The sequence below is a fragment of the Rhinopithecus roxellana genome, chromosome 8 (assembly GCF_007565055.1).
Source record: "Rhinopithecus roxellana isolate Shanxi Qingling chromosome 8, ASM756505v1, whole genome shotgun sequence".
In the NCBI taxonomy this organism is placed as follows: domain Eukaryota; kingdom Metazoa; phylum Chordata; class Mammalia; order Primates; family Cercopithecidae; genus Rhinopithecus; species Rhinopithecus roxellana.
Window position 1 is genome coordinate 1,089,319 of NC_044556.1, and position 8,086 is coordinate 1,097,404.

General features: G+C 50.4%; 1 protein-coding gene across 1 annotated transcript in view; it reads right to left on the reverse strand.

Moving 5' to 3' along the window:
- The window catches only part of LOC104661016 (cytochrome P450 4F22), a 44,010-nt gene extending 43,685 nt beyond the window's left edge, over nucleotides 1-325 (reverse strand). Inside the window, 1 exon segment of the mRNA XM_010361521.2 lies at nucleotides 190-325. The gene's annotated coding sequence lies outside the window, so the exon portion shown is untranslated.
- Between the last annotated feature and the right edge of the window lie 7,761 nt (nucleotides 326-8,086).

Below are 8,086 nucleotides of genomic sequence, written 5' to 3' on the forward strand. Positions count from 1 at the left end.
CCCGCGAGTGCCCCGGGCATGCAGCCCCGTCCTGGGTCCTGGGGGATCCCCGTGGCTGGCTGCGCTCCCCCCGACGCCGCGCGCAGACCTTTGCCCTCGCCCGGCCAGCACCAAACCTCGCGAGCCTCGGGTTGCAGAGCAGCGTCGCGGCTGCGCTCGGGTTACAGCCCCCATCACGCGCGCACTCACCCGCGGGTCTTAGCCTCCTGCCCTCGATCCGGATCCACCGGCGCCACTACCTGGGATCTGACCGCGCCGTCCCACGGCCCAACCCTTTAACCCCGCCCGGCCGCGCCAAGGGGTCCGCCCCGCCGGATACCCCGCCCCGGGCCCCCGCAGGGCTCTGGGCGGGGACGCCAGCGCTTCCCCCAGAAAAGAGGGGAACAAGAAATAGGCGTGTGGAGGGGTGGAGAGAGATATAAAGAGAAAGAGACTGAGACTGAGATGGAGAGACGGAGAGAGACAGAGACTTGGACACCGATAAGTCCCAAACTATCAGGCTCCCCGCCCTCCTGCCGCTGCTGGGCCGCATTAGCGCCCAAGTCCAGCTCTGGACCACACTCCTCCCACACCAACACCCCCCATGGCCCTTACTTCCAGGTTTGCTCCCAAGCTTGGACAGCGATCCCTAAACCATCAACCCCTGGGGCCCCACTGACCCCTCCAGAAGCCTCCTCTGGAGCCCTCAGGAATTCTCTGGTTCCCCCAGCCCTTGGGAACCAGCCCTTCCCCTCTCTCTGGATCCTGAGCCTAACCTCTCCCCCGCACCCACCCCTGGAGGATCTGCAGCCTGCAACACCCTCTTCCTCCAGGAAGACCTCCAGCCTCAACAAGCAGCACCAGACTGGTTCTGCTCCCCGCGCACCACTCCTCCCCACCCACTGCCAGACACCTTGATCCTCCGGCCAGGATGTTGTCCTTGGCCACCCATCTGCTCCAAATGTGTCCAGACAAAGTCAGCTCCGCCTCTGGATGTGTCTGTCCTCCTGGGTCGGTGGGTGGATGTGTGGCTGACCTCAGCAAGTGGACAGACAGATGAGAAGACAAGAATCTCCACTTGCCCCAGCAGGTGGTAAACTTAGAAGACTTCCTTATCCCTCTTTTTTTCCAATAATACTCTCTCACTTGGTGCTGGGCCCTTGGGAAGAGGGCGTGAAAGGTGTGGGGCATGTCTCCAGGTGAAGAAGAGGAGACACAAGTAATTGAAGTTTTGCTGCTTGGAGGAGGCAGACATGAGGTCAGGGAAGGCGACGTGCAAGATGTGACATTTGAGCTGGGACTGCAGGGAGAGGTTGGATTTCAACAAGTGCAGAAGAGGGGGTAGGACTCAAGCACAGAGAAACTGGAGGGTGTGACTTAGCAGGTGGCTTTCCCTGGCCTTGGAGTGTGAGAGGTGTGGAGGCTGGAGGGATGCAGGAGTTGACTGTGAAGGCCAGTTTGAATGGCTGGGTCTTGATCTGGTGGGCAGTGGGGAGCCATGGATGGCGCTTGAGTAGGGGAGGTGCCCCCTGTTAGTTGATTGGTCTCATTCTATCATCCAGGCTGGGATGACTCCTGGGCTCAAGCCATCCTCCTGCCTCAGCCTCCTGAGTAGTTGGGACTACAGACACATGCCACCACACCCAGCTAATATTTTTTTCATTTTTTTAGAGATAGGGTCTCACTATGTTGTCCAGGCTAGTCTCAAATTCCTGGGCTCAAGCCATTCTCCCAACTCCTAGAACTTTAAAAAATAATTATTTATATTTATATGTATCTATAATTTTTTTTTTACTTCTGAGGAAGAGCTTATTTTTATTAATTTTTTAATTCATAACACAGCATTAAAGCCTATTTTTTAGGGATATGAATTTTGTTTTGCCAATAATTCTGGCCAAGGCAGAACTTACTAGCACTTTAGAAAATGCAAAGATTCACATAGAGTGAAGTTTGAGAGGGACCCCTGCAGTGGCTGCAGGGGACAGAGACAAAGGGTGGGGATAGCTGAGACCCAGGAGGGGATTAAGGATGAGGTCCCGGAGGTCATCTCTGTTGGCCACTGGCTAAATACGGGGTTCTAGGGAAGAGAGAAGGAAAAGAAGGCATCTGCCTGCCTTCCCTGCTCTCAAAGAGCTGGAGACCAGGAAAGAGGAGTAAGTGAAAGGGTCGATAGCACTAAGAGTGGGCGTCGTGGATGTGTGGCCTTGCGCTAGTCACATGGCTGCTCTGAGCCTCCATCTCCCTATGGATAAAATACAGGAGAAGCCCACGTGATGAGGTGGTGTTCAGCCCCACTCCTGGCACAGAGCACAGGCTGGACAAACATCAGCTGTTTGAGTTTGCAGTTGATTGGGGCCATCCCAGCAGAGCACAGTTTTCCGCCAGGGAATGTTTAGCAACATCAGGAGATCACACTGCTGGGTGGGGGGCGGAGGTAGGGGTGGGAGAATTGGGGGTGGTGCAACTGACATCTGGTGGGTGAAGGCCAGAGATGCTATTCAACATCCTGCAATGCACAGAACACCCCCACCCCCAAAGAATAATCCAGCCTCAAATGTTGACAGTGTTAAGAAAAGATTGGGAAATCATGGGTAACCTTCAGTCTAAAAGTCTCGTGGGATGACATTCAGGGAGACACCCAGGAGGTGGCTGGGCTCAGTATGAGGGCACCTCCTGAGAAGTGCATCTGTGAATCACCTGCCTTGGGAAGACAGTGGATGACATGGCAGTAGGTCAGTGAGATCACTCAGGAGGGAGGTAGGCAGAGAAGAGGAGGGGAGGGTAGAAGTGGGAATCACAGCCACCTTTTTTTTTTTTTTTAAGATGGAGTCTCCCTCTGTCGCTCTGTTGCCCAGGCTGGAGTGCAGTGGCACAATCTTGGCTCACTGTAAACTTCGCCTCCCGGGGTCAAGCGACTCTCCTGCCTCAGCCTCCCGAGTGGCTGGGATTACAGGCGCACATCACCATGCCCAGCTAATTTTTGTATTTTTAGTAGAGACGGGATTTCGCCATGTTGGCCAGGCTGGTCTCAAACCCCTGACCTCAGGTGATCCGCCTGCCTTGGCCTACCAAAGTGCTGGGATCACAGGCATGAGCCACCACACCTGGCCTTTTTTTTTTTTTTTGAATGAGACAGAGTCTTGCTCTGTCACCCAGGCTGGAGTGCAGTGGCGCGATCTTGGCTCACTGCAACTTCCACCTCCCGGGTTCAAGCAATTATCCTGCCTCAGCCTCCTGAGTAACTGGGATTACAGCCTCACGCCACCACGCCCGGCTAATTTTTGTATTTTTAGTAGAGACAGGGTTTTGCCATGTTGGCCGGGCTGGTCTCGAACTCCTGACCTCAGAGATCATAGCTACATTTTTTTTTTCTTTTTTTTTTTTTTGAGACGGAGTCTTGCTCTGTCGCCCAGGCTGGAGTGCAGTGGCCGGATCTCAGCTCACTGCAAGCTCCGCCTCCCGGGTTCACGCCATTCTCCTGCCTCAGCCTCCCGAGTAGCTGGGACTACAGGCGCCCGCCACCTCGCCCGGCTAGTTTTTTGTATTTTTTTTTAGTAGAGACGGGGTTTCAGCATGTTAGCCAGGATGCTCTTGATCTCCTGACCTCGTGATCCGCCCGTCTCGGCCTCCCAAAGTGCTGGGATTACAGGCTTGAGCCACCGCGCCCGGCCATAGCTACATTTATAGCGGACAGGCAGCAGCACAGAGCTGGAGATGGAGTTTGCAGAAGAGTGGTAATAGGCACCATTACTTGCACCTAGATGTCAAGGAATCCAGGCTCTAGAACTGTGCAATTCCCATGCCACCAGAGCCCTCAGCCTGGCACTGCCCAGGGCTCAGTGGGGTGAGGTTGAAGTGTAAGGGGATGAAGTGGAGCCTGCGGCTGGACTTGGGAAATGGTAGTAGAAAGCTGTCTGGGAGTGGACGTGGCAGGTCATGGCAGGGAGTCAAAGATAAAAAGAAGAGGCATCTCGCCATACCCTGCTGGTGGCCACATAAAATGGTTTAGCCGCAGTGGAAAACAGTTTGGGAATTTCTCAAAAAGCTAATCAGAATTACCATAGGACCCAGATATTCCACTCCTAGGTATGTACCCACAATAACTGAAAACAAGTACTTGCCAGGTACGGTGGCTTCCAGCTGTCATCTCAGCACATTGGGAGGCTGAGGCAAGACAGCATCGCTTAAGCCCAGGAGTTCCAGACTGGCCTGGGCAACAACATGGCAAGACTTCGTCTCTACAAAATATAAAAAATTGGCTGGGCATGGTGATGTGTACCTGTAGTCCCAGCTACTTGGGAGGCTGAGGTGGGAGGATAGCTTGAGTCTGGGAGGCTGAGATTGCAGTGAGCTGAGATTGCACCACTGCATGCCAGCGTGGCTACAGAATGAGACCGTGTCTCAAAAGAAAAAAGAGAAAGAAAAAGAAAGGAAGGAAGGAAGGAAGGAAGGAAGGAAGGAAGGAAGGAAGGAAGGAAGGAAGGAAGGAAGGAAGGGAGGAGGAAGAAAAGGGAGGGAGGAAGAAAAAGGGAGGGAGGGAGGGAAGGAAGGAAGGAAGGAAGGGAGGGAGGGAGGGAGGGAGGGAAAGGAAGACAGGTACTCATATGTAATTGTAGAGGAGTGCTCAGGATAGCATGATTTATTATAGCCTAAGACAGAAACAACGCAAATTCCACCAACAGATGAATGGATAAACAAATTGTGGTCCATCCATACAATGGAATATTACTCAGTCATTAAAAGGAATAAAGGCCAGGCGAGGTGGCTCTTGCCTGTAGTCCCAGCACTCTGGGAGGCCAAGGCAGGTGGATCACCTAAGGTCAGGAGGTCGAGCCAACCTGGCCTAACATGGTGAAATCCCATCTCTACTAAAAATACAAAAACTAGCTGGGTATGGTGGCGGGCACTGTAATCCCAGCTACTCAGGAGGTCGAGGCAGGAGAATCGCTTGAACCCGGGAGGCAAAGGTTGCAGTGAGCTGAGACCGCACCACTGCACTCTAGCCTGGGCGATAGAGTGAGACTCCGTCTGAAAAAAAAATAATACAAATAAAAATAAATAAAGCCCTGACCCATGCTGCAATGTGGATGAGCCTCATAAACATTGTGCTGAGTGGAAGAAACCGGACACAAAAGGTCACATAGTGCATTATTCCATTTACATGAAATATTCAGACTAAGTTAATTCACAGAGACAGAACGTGGGGTAGTGGTTGCCAGGGGCTGGGGCAGAAGGGATGGAGAGAGAAGTCCATACCCCGGGGGAGTGGTTCTAGGACCTCCTTTTGGGGTGACAAAAACATTGGAACTAGTTAAAGCTGATGGTTGCACAACATTGTGAATGCACTAAATGTCACTGAATTCTACACTTTAAAGGGTTAATTTTATGTTATGTGAATTTCACCTCAAATTGTTGTTTTTTTTTTTTGTTTGTTTGTTTGTTTTTGAGACAGAGTCTCACTCTGTCGCCCAGGCTGGAGTGCAGTGGTGCCATCTCAGCTCACTGAAAACTCCACCTCCTGGGTTCAAACAATTCTCATGCCTCAGCCTCCCAAGTAGCTGGGATTACATGCCTGTGATACCCATCCAGCTAATTTTTTTGTATTTTTAGTAGAGATGGGGTTTTGCCATGTTTGCCAGGCTGATCTCAAACTTCTGTCCTCAAGTGATCCACCCTTTTCAGCCTCACAAAGTGCTGGGATTACAGGCATGAGCCACTGTGCCCGGCCTCACCTCAATTAAATATATATATAATATATATATAAAATATATAATATAATACATAATATATAATATAATATAATAATATATATAAATAATTATATGTATTATTATTATTGGGAGGTCGAAGCAGGAGGATTGCTTCAGTCCAGGAGTTTGAGACCGGCCTGAGCAACATAGCCAGACCCCATCTCTACAAAAAATAATTTTTTATAAAATTATAAAAAATAAAAAATTAGTCAGGTGTAGTGGTACCTGCCTGTAGTCCCAGCTACTCAGGAGGCTGAGGTGGGAGGATTGTTTGAGCCCAGGAGTTTGAGGTTTCAATGAGCTACAATTGCACCACTTCGCTCCAGTCTGAGCAACCGAGTGAGACCCTGTCTCTTAAAACAAAAGAGGGCCAGGCATGGTGGCTCACACCTGTAATCCTAGCACTTTGGGAGGCCAAGGCAGGCAGATCTCCCGAGCTCAGGAATTCAAGACCAGTCTCGTCAACATGGTAAAACCCTGTCTCTACTAAAAATACAAAAATTAGCCGGGCATGGGGGTGCACACCTGTAGTCCCAGCTATTCGGGAGGCTGAGGAAGGAGAATCACCTGAACCTGGGAGGTGGAATTTGCAGTGAGTTGAGATCACGCCACTGCACTCCAGCCTGGGTGACAGAGCAAGACTCTATCTCAAAAAAAAATTAAAGTAAAAATAAAAAAGAACTTGGCAGGAAACAGACGGAACACTTAAGTAGGGTAATTTGAAGAGAATTTAATAAAAAGCACTATTTTCAAAGGGATAGCGCAGCTCACCATGGGGCTAGTAACAGCTGAAATTAGTTACCATCCCTAGGACCTGGGGCCAAGGAACTAAAGTTGCTAGAACCTGAACCAGACAGGGCTATGCAAAGAGGTCCACCTGTCAAGAGTTCTGAACCTCTGGTGGAGGGACACAGCCAGCCTGCATGGAAAGATGAGTTACAAATACCCCAACCTCACTTTTCTCCCTCCCTCCAATGCCTGCTATAGCTCCCTGTTGTTTCAACCCAACTGGAAGCCACAAGACAAAGAAGGTCATTGAGTGGTCCATATACATCAGCCTCCTGGGACACAGAAACAGTGAGGCAGAAAAGTGGAAACAGAACAGGTGATATCAGAGATTTCAAACAAAGCAATTCAGCCGGGCATGGCAGTTCATCCCTCTAATCCCAGCACTTTGGGAGACCAAGGCAGGCGGATCACCTGAGGTCGGAAGTTCAAGACCAGCCTGGCTCACATGGTGAAACCCCGTTTCTACTAAAAATACCAAAAAATTATCCGGGCATGGTGGCGTGCACCTGTAATCCCAGCTACTCGGGAGGCTGAGGCAGGAGAATCACTTAAACCTGGGAGGCAGAGGTTGTAGTGAGCTGAGATCATTGTACTCCAGCTTGGGCAACAAGAGCAAAATTCTGTCTCAAAAAAAAGAAGAAAGAAAGAAAGGAGAGAGAGAGAGAAGGAAGGAAGGAGGGAGAGAGAGAAAAAAAAAGAAAGAGAAAAAGAAAGGAAGGAAAGAAAGAAAGGAAAGAGAAAGAGAAAGAAAGAAGGAAGGAAGGAAGGAAGGAAGGAAGGAAGGAAGGAAGGAAGGAAGGAAGGAAGGAAGGAAGGAAGGAAGGAAAGAAAGGAGGGAGGGAGGGAGAGAGGGAGGAAGGAAGGAGAGGGAGGAAGGAAGGAGAGGGAGGGAGGGAGGGAGAGAGAGGCGAGTGGGGTGTTAAATGGCCCCTTCTAACATGTGTTGGCCACTTTCCTTCTCCCCATCCACACACAAGCCATTTGGGACCATTTTTGCCAAACCCATCAAAACCATCTCTCCAACTTTAAATCCTTTGCACATGCTCTTCCCTCTGCTTGGAATTATCTTCCTCTCACCCACCCAACTAACTCCTGCTTAAGGCCATTTTTTCTGAGGGCTTCCCCAGTCACTGGGCTCAGTTCCAGCCCATACTCAATCCAGCCACAGCCCCTGTGTGTCCTCGTTCCCAGCAAAATTGCTCTTGGAATGATTTTTTTTGTTTTTGTTTTGTTTTGTTTTGTTTGTTTTGTTTTGTTTTGTTTTGTTTTGTTTTGTTGAGACAGAGTCTTGCTCTTGCTGCCCAGGCTGGAGTGCAATATGTGATCTTGGCTCACTGCAACGTCCACCTCCCGAGTTCAAGCGATTCTCCTGCCTCAGCCTCACAAGTAGCTGGGATACGCCACCACACCCAGATAATTTTGTATTTTTAGTAGAGATGGGGTTTCAGTGTGTTGATCAGGTTGGTCTCGAACTCCTGACCTCAGGTGATCTACCCTCCTCGGCCTCCCAAAGTGCTGGAATTACAGGCGTGAGCCACCGCACCTGGCTTTTGGAATGATTTGTTTAG